This window comes from Amborella trichopoda, chromosome 10 (genome assembly GCF_054954075.1).
Source record: "Amborella trichopoda isolate Santa Cruz 75 chromosome 10, AtrichopodaSantaCruz75HAP2 v2.0, whole genome shotgun sequence".
Classification (NCBI taxonomy): Eukaryota; Viridiplantae; Streptophyta; class Magnoliopsida; order Amborellales; family Amborellaceae; genus Amborella; species Amborella trichopoda.
This window is the reverse complement of record NC_142345.1, coordinates 30,263,640-30,276,098: the sequence shown is the minus strand read 5'-3', so window position 1 is coordinate 30,276,098 and position 12,459 is coordinate 30,263,640.

The following is a 12,459-nucleotide window of genomic DNA, read 5'->3' as shown; positions in this document are numbered from 1 at the left end:
GTCCCTTATTAAATTGCCTAGAGGAACGGACTTGGTGAATCAAAAAAGATTGTGGCAGCAAAAGTCATCAAGAAACAAAGATGCAGCATGGTAAATGCAAAGTTTAAATTTTGTTTGTAGGATTGATGGTGTAACCTGAGATTCAAGTTTGGGGATGGCCAAAGATTTTGATTTTGATAGTTTGTCAAGATACTTTTAGAGAGGGAGCTCTCCTAAAATTAGCAACTGTCTCACAGGCATAGACTAAAAAGGGTTGATCTTTTACTTTGCATTTTCTATTTATTCATTATTAGGAGGAGGAAGTTTTGTGCGACTGAGTTAAAGAAACATGCGACAATAAATTAAGGCGGTATGAACTTCTGTAATCTGCCTTTAGCTTACCTTGGAAACATTTACTTACTGCTGACATATCCAACAATAAAATGCCTATTGATCCTTCATCTAGGCATTCATGCCCCTGTTCATCAACCCTTTATGATTTTAACATGTCATTTACCTTCATGGGCTCATTTTGGGCTCATGCTATTTCCTCGGAGTTCATTGCCATTTGACTTTTCCTTTACTATTGTCCACTCAAAGGAAACAGTCTGGTGATTACGTCTTCAAGATTTTAGCATTTCCTTTTCTCCAAGGTTTTCCATAACACTTTTGAGTCACAATCAAGATTACAATTTCTTCCTTCTCCACAATGCCATCAAAGCTCCCCTCTTTATTTGCAGAACCCCTCTTCCCTTTCCCCTACTCCTCTACCATACCAGGTAGTTATTTACCTCAGTAGTGTTATATGAAGTTAGTCTGCTTCCAGGTTTTATTGAGTCTTTTAAGATGACAGTTTTTTTGTTGGCTTGTCAAAAAACTTTCCTTTTCTTTATGTCACGTGATGCTATTTTTTTATCTAACGGAACTGGTTTTTTAGCAAATATAGGACATTTCTCTGGGTTGTTTTAGAATTTCATAAGAAAATTGTCAATTTGTTTATTATCTGGATGCTTTGTAGATCTAGTGTGTTCTGTTGTGTGTCATGTCGGTTTCCTACATGCTGCATCTACACTTTCCACACAAAAATATTAATTATAGTTTTATATAAAACCCCTGGCTAGATTCTCTATTTTCTCTCTAAAATAAAATTGAAGGACCTTCCATTTGTGAGATGTGCAAAGCAACATTGAACTGTAGTTGTTTTACTATGTGGGTACATTTAATTATCATTCTTTTACTATGGGTCCATTGCTTAGAAACAAGATATATATGTCCTTTTCAGTTTTAATATATTTAGGTGTAATTCTCTCCTATTTGTTAAAGAAAATCAGCAGATGTAATCCAAGTGCTTTTGAAAGGGAACCTTCCTATGTTGCATACACGTGGGTATGGGTGAATCCAAGAATCAGTGTACAATTTCAAAAAAACAAGAATCAACAAAGTTATAGTGAGGAATCCCCCAGCATTTGGCAGTAGTATAGGTAGGGAGATATTATGATTTTATGAACTTGACGTTTAGATACTACCCCTATCGATGTTTATGGTTTAAATAACAAAATTTTTAATATTAAAATGAATAAATATTCAAATATATATTATATTACCTAATTCTTTTAGTAGAAGAACTCGAAACATTATGATCAGAATCCAAACACGGTAGGTTTCACATCTCCACGTGTCTCGAGAAAATTCTCTTTAGGATTCCTTGGAAAGAAGAATCCAGTTGAATCCATACTGCCATGTCTAACAGAGGCACAGAGCCTAGGGTGAAGAATCCATGCAAAATGGGAAACTTATTGATAAGTTTCTTTTTTCTATCTTTCCTCTCCTTTTGTGAATCCTTTTTTTATAATGTTAACATTGCATTGAAAGACGGAAAATTTACATTTTTCCGAGGGGCAAAACAATCATTGAGAAAGGTTACAAAAAGATAAAACACTTGCAACACCCTACAACTATAACAAGAAAGTAAAAATTATTTTTGAAGACAAGAAAGTAAATTTTCTGCTAAAAAATAGAAAATGTAATAGGTAAAGTTGGTTGAAATGCTACTGCAAGGTGGCTCCCTATCTAGCTAGGGTATCCGCCACCTAGTTGTCCTCCCTCCATATATGAGTCCAAGAGACCTGCATATGCCTGAAAAGATTGTGATTTGTCGTCAAAGATTTGCTAAAGTCTCCAAAAGGGTTTGGGGGGGGGGGGGGATGGGGGATTGGTGGGAAGCCCTAACAATGCCATTCTTGGAGTCCCCTTCTATGGAAAGGAAAGGACCCCAAGAGTGGTTGTAGAGCCTGAGGCCTTCTAAGAGGGCCCATGCTTCGCCCTCCGTGGAATCCGTGACGCCGATGGAGGAGTAGGAGAGGAGTGTATTCCCATCTTGGTTTCTAAAAGGGCCTCCAATTCCTATCGATCTTGGGTTGCCTAAAGAGGACTCATCGAAATTGAGTTTGATTCTGCCCTCTTCGGGTGGCCTCTATAGAGTAGAGCGACGTATCTTAGGAGGCTGGTGTTGAAGGACGTTGACTCAATTAACAATGAAATCTAAGGTCGAAAGGTGTTTCAACCGGCTATGGTTGGTAGCCCAAAAGATAACCATTGCCCCTATGGTTTCCTGCTTTTTGTGGATTGGGGCATAAAGCCCTTAGAAGATTTTGGTATTGCGCTCATTCCAAATGGCCCAGAGGGTGGCCACAGTTGCTACTTTCCAAAGGATGGACCTAGATTTGGGTCAAGGCAAGAAGGCCGAGAGCTAGAATAGTTGGGTGACTGACTCAGGGGTGACCCAAAACCACCCAAATAATTGGAGGGTGTCCTGCCAGATTTTACCCACCAAGGGGCAATGTAAGAATAGATGTGCATTGGTCTCTTCTTGGGACAAGCACATCATACACCTGTTTGGAATTTGGATTTCTCTCTTTTGGAGTTGCTCTACCGTTAATATTCTACCCCACATAGCAATCAGGAAAAGACCTGGATTCTCGGAGGTAAGAAAGAATTCCAGGCTTTGCAGACAATATGGATGGCTGATCACAATCCCGAGAGGGGTAACGGAAAGTTTGAGGAAGAGGGAGGCAACAAAGAACATTCCCGAGGGGCTGGGTTCCCAGATGATCTGGTCTTCACCATGAGAGGGAAGATGGCAGGATGAAAGAATGTTAGAGAGGTCTAGAAAGGTCGAGAATTCATTATCCCACAAAGGTTTACAGAGGTCCGAGTTCCAAGATCTCGACCCACCCGAGGTTGGAAACAACTCTTCAATGGAAGCTAATGGGTTCCTAGCAAGCCGAATGGGAAGGGGAAATCGAGAGGAAAGGATTGAGGTGCTCAGTTAACAGTCAAGCCAAAAGCTGACCTTGGCTCCCCTTATGAGGTGGTATTCACACCTGAGACTTCATGTGCAAAACTAAGCTCTAGTTTGAACTATTAGGTTAATGGGGTTGGCATCATGATTATGACTCTCCCCAAATTCTATATGTTCATTTTTGTGATAGAGAAATCTATGGTTTTCATATATATGCCTGAATCGAGATAAGGTTCATTCTGTACTGCAACTGTTCTTTTAGTTTGGGTAGATCCACATGATTGATTTCTTCACACATTGTGTGAATTTTGGGGATTCTACTTGTATTTTATAGTATGCAGCATAATGTAGAACTATTTGAATTGTTCTCTCCATTACGCAGAGGAATTTTGTACTAGAAATTCATATCTTTTTTTTTTGGCAGCATTAATAGAAAGCATAATGTAGATCTATTTGAATCATTAATGGAAAGCATATTATTGTAACAGAGGATCATAACTTAATTATTCAATCTGAAATAATTTGTTTACCAAAAGCTGGAACTCCCCCAACAACTGGCTTAACACACTTATTTGGTGATATTTTATGTCTATTCCTTTAGATTTTTTGCTTCTAATTGTTTGAAGGCAAAATCGTTGTCCTCTCTCTCTCATATACATGCTCATCTATGCTCATCTACCGGCATTCAATATAGCATCCATACTTCTCTCTCTAGTCTCTCTCATGTTCTTGCTCGTCTACCAGGAATCAACATAGCATGAGGAATCAATATAGCCTGCATGCTTGGAGACAAGTTTTTGAAAGAACAACACTTCATTGCAGAGCCATTTGTTAGCCGGGTTATGGGATGTGCTCACTACAGTCGAGCTTATACATAAGGTATGCGAATTTTGACTTTTAAGAACATCTTTTTCCTTAACATTAACCTAATATATTCATGGTGTTCATGTGCACTAATATATTCAGAGTGTTCATGTACACTGTGCAGTTTAGAGAGAGAAGATGCTAATGAGGATGATAAGGCCCCTAAAAAGATAGTTGATCTTTTGTTGAGCAAAGCGACGATCCTGCAAACGAAGAATAACACATGCATCATTTTTTGTACTTTGATACATCTTAGAAAGCTTCCAGTGACAATCATACAATGAATGACATTTTTCTTGATTTCTTATTCTAACTCATGTACATTTCATCCATTATTTCCCCTTTTTTTTAAAAAATTTTGATTTTTTAAACATTCTCGAATATTAGATAGTCTCCATGCTATCTTAAAATGCTGTTTTTTTCAAATATGAATTTGAATTTTCGTTGTTTCTCCTATGGTTTACAGATAGGATGAAGGGGTTATATCCCAAAATTCGAGATCCTAAAAATGCTCGGAAATTGTGTTTTACCCGAGGAAATAGAAGAAATTCTTCCGCAAAAGCATCTGTTGACTTTCAACATTTCATTATGGAATATCTTTTATCGAAATTCCGTAATGGTGGAGAGAGAGAGAGAATAGACCATATGTATGTAAGAAAATGAGACATAATATTGGACTTGAGTGAGAGAGAGATTGAAAGTACTGTGGTTTTATATTTTCAGCAAACAAACACTACATTCCTTACGGAAACAAATACCGATATTAAAGCCAACAACCATATTTAACCTCAACATAGAGCACCAATGGGCCTCATCTCTTGGTAAAGTCTTCCAAAGTCATAAAAGCCACACTACATTCCTCTAAAAAAAGAAATGCCCATGTTCAAGCCAACAAACCATATTTAATCTCACTATAAAGCACTAATGGGCCTCATCTCTTAGTAAACACAAGTATTCAAAGTTATAGGAGTTCATACAAGAGCTCAATATCGATTTAAGTAAACAAATAGAATAAAGTATCACATTACTTGGTCAGCTAGCCAAATGATTTAGCTTGGTTTGATAAACTTTTGAATGGTAGGTGAGGTGCTTCTCTGCCTTTCTGCTCCATTTCAAACCCTAAAAATGAGTATGTTGAAAGTGTCATTCCTCGCCTTAGAGAGCAGCAAACATGCATGCATCACCTTCCTTCAAACCATTATCCATCATGAATTTTTCCACCCACTGCTAATTCTAGTAACTGCCCTTGTCTATGTCATCGTTGCAGCCCATGAATTTTTCTCTTTGGGAACTTGGAGTGTGATATTCTGGTCCTTTGTCAATACCTTCAAAACTAAGAATTTCTGTGGAATAATCTGGACATGCACAAAGATAAACAACTTAACGCCAAACTTGTTATAGAAAATAGGATAGTAAATAAGAATAAACAAAAAAGGGAAACAAATTGGAGAATAATGAAATTTTGGAATAACTTGGTGTACTATGTTATAAGGTACTCCGCAGCTATATCCATTGTTTGTTGCCACAGATGGACAGTTGAAGATTTATAGTAACAGGGTCCACATGGACATTCGCCCTGTTGGGTTTAACCTTACCAACCGTTCCTTTGTAAAAGTAGGGTGTGGATATAGAACCCGAGTACTGGATATAGCTTAGTCCACCATACTATGGTGTACTTTCCCAAAACAAACATTTATTGATTACCTTCAATAGCAGTCCTAGAAATGCAAGTATTTTTCATTTTCTTAATTGCTATACATGCAAGATAATTCCTCCACACACCTGCATAAATACCATAGATTGCTTAATTACCTTCTATGGTGTACTTTCCCAAAACAATAGAGCTAGAGTACTAGATATAACATAGTCCACCATACTATGGTGTACTTTTCCAAAACAAACATTTATTGATTACCTTGAATAGCATTCCTAGAAATACAATAAATTTTCCTTTTCTTAATTGTTATACATGCAATATAATTCCTCCACACACATGCACAAATATCATAGATTGCTTAATTACCTTTTATAACATTGTAACAAGACTATTCCTTCATGTAAGTACACATAAATTGATACTATATTGGATGTTGGTTTTCCTTTCTTTTGGAGTAAAGGAAATTAATACTGAATGGTGGCTTTCATGTTTGCTTAACAGTAACAAATCTTGCATTCTAGTAACAAGAATGATGAATGCTTTTGAAGACAATTGTTTTCACCATGACATTAGAATGCCCTTTATTTTCTCCACTAATGTAAATGATGGCATTTAAATCATAAGGAGAATACTCATTGAATCAATGTCTTGAATACCTTAGCAAGCCAAACATATTTCCAATGAACCACAAGGATCCTCTTTCTTGGGTCACCTCACAACCAACCTAATATGACTCTTTAAGAGCCTATTGACAAATTGACGATTACTGTAACCATAAGACATATACCAACATGATCTTGGTGAGGTTTGCAATACCTCTAATGGAGGTAGCATCATACTCTTCCACCCAATCAAAACTCTTTTTGGCATATAATCATTCATCGATCTCAGAAGTTCCCTTTTGGAACATCTTCACAAACTTACGAAAGCCTTCAATAGTTCTCCCAACTGCATTCGCACCGAATCCACACTACTTTTGTTCATGTGATTACCATAGGTTTAATCTTTGGTAAGTTTACATTTTACCAATGTTTCTTAGAATTTTCATTTCGGAACATTATTTTTTAAAACAATCAAATAGTGATAATAGTAATTGAATAATACCAAATAAACCAATTCTACCAATAAGCTCAAACTACCCTTTAGATTACATCACTCTTCTCTTTGTTCCTAAAACCGTCCCCAACCTCCATTCTCATGAGCATATTCTCCAACAACCCAATCCAGGAGAATAGTGATATTGAATAGCAAGAGGCCAAGCTCCAATCAAATATATGTTAATCAAGTTTTCACATTGACAAATAGCAGAGGACAGCAAAAAGTTGACACAACAAAGGACATGATATAAAAAGTCATAGCAAATATTTCGTCACAGTCGAAATAGTTAGGGTTCACAGTATCTCCTCTAGAGTCACCATTCAGAGCAGATTCATGGTTTGCATAATATAGTTTGTACTGTAAGATTATTATTCAAAATATACTCCTATAGAACTGATGGTCTTTTTTCCATCTCTTGATTAGGATAGAAGATATTGTACATTAAAAAATTTCATGGAACGAATTGGGTGGGTAGCTCGTAAAATCCTCATCTAGGACGAACGATTTCATTTGAATTGGTTTGTGACTAAAACAAAACTTGACATACATTGAAATACCTATCTTATATTCAAGAATGTTTGGAAAGCAGACAAATTCCAAGTCAATGTCTGAATAGGGTAGTTAAATTGTTTCTTTGACCTTTTGGTTATCATTAATGAGTTGTGCATTAGCTTTAGTTTTATGGAAAGTCTCTTAAAATGCATTTTCTTTTACAAACACAATTGAAGGAAACAAAATAACCTATCTAAGAGAGATGGTACAGTGAGACACCCTATCTCCTACTCTCATTGGCACTGTTTGACTCCATGCTTGTCTGGGTGATCAAGGCGCACACCTTTTATCCCATAGCACTTTGTTGCAATCATGTTGAACATGATTCACATAGCCTCTATTCCAGTTACAATTTATGGTACTACTATAACAAATGATAAACCACATTAGTGCCATAATCTCTAAGCAAACTTTCTTGTCATTGACTTATTTTCTCAAAAACCAGTTTCAATTTGAAGGGAACTAATAGACTATTATATGGAACTTGAAGGGAATCTAAGACATTTTTTAGTTTTTTATACTAATGATATTCATCTGTTCCATTATTGTGGTTTGGACAACTGGCATGTATACTCTTAGAAGGGTAACTTTCTGTCATCATCATTTTACTATGATGTAAAAGATACCTTATTTGCCACCTTCCCTAGATATTTACTGCTGAAAATATAAATTGTTGTTTTGGATATATAAATAGATAGCTACATAAAAGATACAGTTCCATGTGTTATTTTTAACATGCTTGTTAGTGATATATCCCTTCAATAAGAAAGCTTTTCAAAAACGGATTAAAAAGACTAATAACAAAAAAAAAAAAGGAGAGCTAAGGGAACCCAACAAACTACTATCCATATCTATGTTTGCTAACATGCTCAACAAGTTTGTTTCCTTATTTATATGATAGAATTCAATGATAAATAAGCATGCTTGGGTAATTGAAGTCTTAGCCACCCATGGAACCAAAACTTCCTCCATTGTGTAATTTTAGAGAGTCAACCTCCAAAGATGCATAGGAATAAAATATTTACAATCAACATGTACAATTTCATGTCTGAACTTGAAGGAATAACACGTCTAGCTTAATAAATATGTCCCTAATTGATTGGCATCCAAGGTTTCAAGCATTACTGAAACTAAGATGAGAGGAATGATTCATGATACAATAGTAAATTTCCTAGGACAAAAGAAGATTATTCGAAGACTACATAATACATTAACCATGTTAGAACAAAATAATTTGAACTGTGAATAATAAAGAATGTGAAAAACTAAATTGTGAATTTTACGCTAATATTTATAACGCATTACATTCACTAGGATATTACCCTATTATATGTACACAAGAATGTGTGTACATATATGTCCTATAAAACAGATAAAAACCTTGTTAAAATAATTCTTGAATAATGTTTTTTAGAAAAAATTATATCCTTGAATTGTTTTGGTAAATAAATAACATAGAAAGGCAAGTATATGCAATTTTTATCGGAAAAGTAAGGAAATACTCACCACCATGAATGTTGCAGAAACTAATGGGCGCCTCATAACCATGATGAAATGTGGAAATGGTTGGGCTTTTTGGATTGTTCCTTTGTTATGCTTCTCAGTGACCGGTGATGTGGTTGAAGTACATGTGTCATGCTCTTCATGTTTGCCAAGCAAAAAATTAAATAAAAAACAAAAGAATCACTGAAAAAATATTCCACAATCAAATGGAAGATAGTTCTAGAGGGGCTTACACTTCTTAGGAGACCATTTGTTTTTCATCTATATGAAGTGGCAATGGCTAGTGGAGACGTTGGCATATTTTTTTCTACTGAACTTTGTTTCTCAGAGCATTCAACATCGAATGCATCCTCTCTTGCATCCAGTCATATCAAATATTTTGATAAGAAAATGAGTATTACCACCGTAGTAAAATACTAAGAAATCTCCATCATTCGAAGTATGGTCTTTAACAAATTTCTTCCATCCTCTAGAGAAACACAAGGCCCCCCCATAACTTCTTCAATCCAATTGTTTCCACTTGGGCCCTCCAAGACAGCTTCCTGAAATCCTTTCTTGAAGTTATGTTGTAAAGCTGGTGGAATGAACTAAAAAATACAAAGTTGATTTAACCACGACATTGCCTGAAAAAGATAAAATATTATACATTTCTTTTGATAAGCAACATAATACCTTATAAACGAAGGTTAAAAAACAAGGCTAGAATTTGGCAGGCTCGCGACTTTGCAACGATTGGACTTGGCCAGAATCGTCGGGTCACTTTACGGGACCCGACAAGTTGACTCTTTGGGTATATGGATCAACCCCCCTTGTTTGGGTATGTGGATCTTCTCGACCTGTTCAACAATCCTAATCATGTGATCCCTATGCTCAGCCCTCTCCAGACCATAGTAAAGTCTCTGATTTTTTAAAATTTGTCAAGAACTCCGAGTTTTTCAAAGATCCTCAAAAACTCACATTTATTAATGAAACCGATGTAAATTCATATTTTATCTTTTTTCAAAAAAATTCTCCCCTAATAGTATTAAATTTTGATTTAAATATAAGTCCATTAACAGTGCAAGTAAATTACAAATATTGATTTAACAAAAATTTCCATCAAAAATTTCACCAATGAGTCCCCTTAAAAAAGGTATATGAAAAAATACAAGCAGTATATTCCCCCCAAAAAAGTAATTAAAACAATTGTATATCTCAAAATAATAGGTAGAATTAAAAGAAGAAAAACCCAATGCAAAATCTTTTTTTTTTTTTTTTGAACCCATAGCATTCTTGTAAAGAGCAAGAGAGAAACTTAATGGTACTAAAAATTTAGGTAGCTAGGAATTCAATGCGAGATTCGAATTTTCTTGAGCATTTTGTTATTTTTATGATGAGGTTTGGTTAATTCCATATTTTATTTTTTATTTTTTATTTTTATTAGCACAACATAGCATTTTGGATGGATTACTATTTCACATATTTCTATCTTTGCAATTTTTTTTTTTAATTAATTGCAATTCTACATTGAGGGCATTTTTTGTTTTCTTTTCTTTGAAAAATAATCCTATACTTCTTGTCAAAAAAAAAAAAAAAAATCCTATACCTTGGTTCATAGTTTTTATTATTTGCTAATTAGTTATTGTGTTTGGTATTGTTTATTGTTGTTTCATTTTATGCTCTCAATAAATCTATGATATGTTTTGTGTTGTGATAACAAAGTGAGCATTGCTGTTGGCTTTGTTGACAGTTTCAACAAAAAAAGTGTTAAGTATTTCTCTAATAACAGTAGTAAGGCTATAATTTTTTTTTTAATGGCTTTAATATATCTATTCAATGGCTAGAAATCATAATCCTATATTACATCATCTTTTCATATCTGACTTTCTAAACTACTTTTTTTTTAACCAAATCTGAAATATCCATGGTTCTAAACTTATCTTATTTTTTGGCCATCCATATTTTTTGCCCGATTTTTTCCTTTGACTTTTTGAAATAAAACCAAATTATTACTGATGTTTTTGTTTGCCCATATTTTGTTATTTTTCGACTTGCTAACTATGATCTAGACTATTCAATTCTTTGTCTTTGGCTATACTTATTTTGTTATGTCGTTAATAGCTGAGCAGGACAACTGTCAGCTATAATAGTTAAATGTTGTTTCGTGGGTTATCCTAACAACCAAAAGAGATATAGATATTATGATCATGTTAATAAGGAACTTCTGGTGTCCCAACATGTAGTATTTTTTTAGCTTCATTTTCATTCCCCTCTTCCTCGTGCTGACTTTTCTTCCGTTTCTTTTCATGTCCCTTTCTCTAATGACATTTCTCCTGTGTCTACAACTTCATCCATGTCTCATTTGGATGGTTCAATTGCATAACATTCAACTACTGCAGATGAATCACTTTAGGCACCTGCATCTGCTGCTCTTGTACATACACCCTTTTTTCGCCATAGTACTTTTCTCCTTATTTTTAAGTGCTCGTTTTGTTGATTATGAAATCTTTTTACGTAAGCATCGTGCATTTTGCCTCTGTCCACTCTGAGTCCCAGGCTTACGAGGAAGTTGCTAAATAGCCTGAGTGACAATATGCCATGGTAAAAGAATTGATTACTCTTGACATAATGCTTGCTTGGGATCTTGATCATCTTCCCAAAGATAAAGGAGCCATTGGCTGCCGATGGGTGTACAAAATCAAAATTTGAGCTGATGGCAATATTGAGCATCATAAGGCACAATTTGTGGCTAAATGTTATAATCAACAATTTGGGATTGATTTTGCGGAAACCTTTACTCCTATTGCTCACATGACTACATTTTGCACCTTGATTCCTTAGTTGTGTTCTCCCTTTGTACAACTTAATGAAAAAAATGTATTTCTTAATGGTGATCTTGCATAAGAAGTATACATGACGTTACCTCCTAGGGTTTTTGATCTTGACAATAGAGTTTGTCAATTATGACACCTACTTTATGGGCTTAAATAAGTTCCTCGTGCTTGGTTTGAGAATTTTAGTTCTCCTATTACCTCCACAAGTTTTTGACAAAACCATTATGATCTAGCCGTTTGTCTCACTCACACCCAGAGGCCGTACAATTCTCCTACTCTATATTGATAATATTATCATTTTGTGTGATAATGAGGCTAACATACATTTAATCAAGCAACAACTTAATCCACTTTTTGAGATAAAAGATTTGGAATTATTAAAATACTTTTTAGGCCTAGAAGTTGCTTACTCACCTCGTGAATATTTGCTCTCACAACTCAAGCATCCCACAGATATAGTCTCTCGAGCTCGTCTGGATGATGATACAAAAGCATATTGATACACCTATTGAGTTGAATGTCAAACTTTATTCTACATATGGTGAACCCCTTTTTTGTCCTACATTTTTCAGGCAACTTTTTGGAAGTCTGATTTATTTAACTATCTCTCGACCAAATATTGCTTATGTTGTGCATCTTGTCAGTCAATTATTCAGTGCCCCTCATTCTGTACACTTAGTAACTCTTTAAAA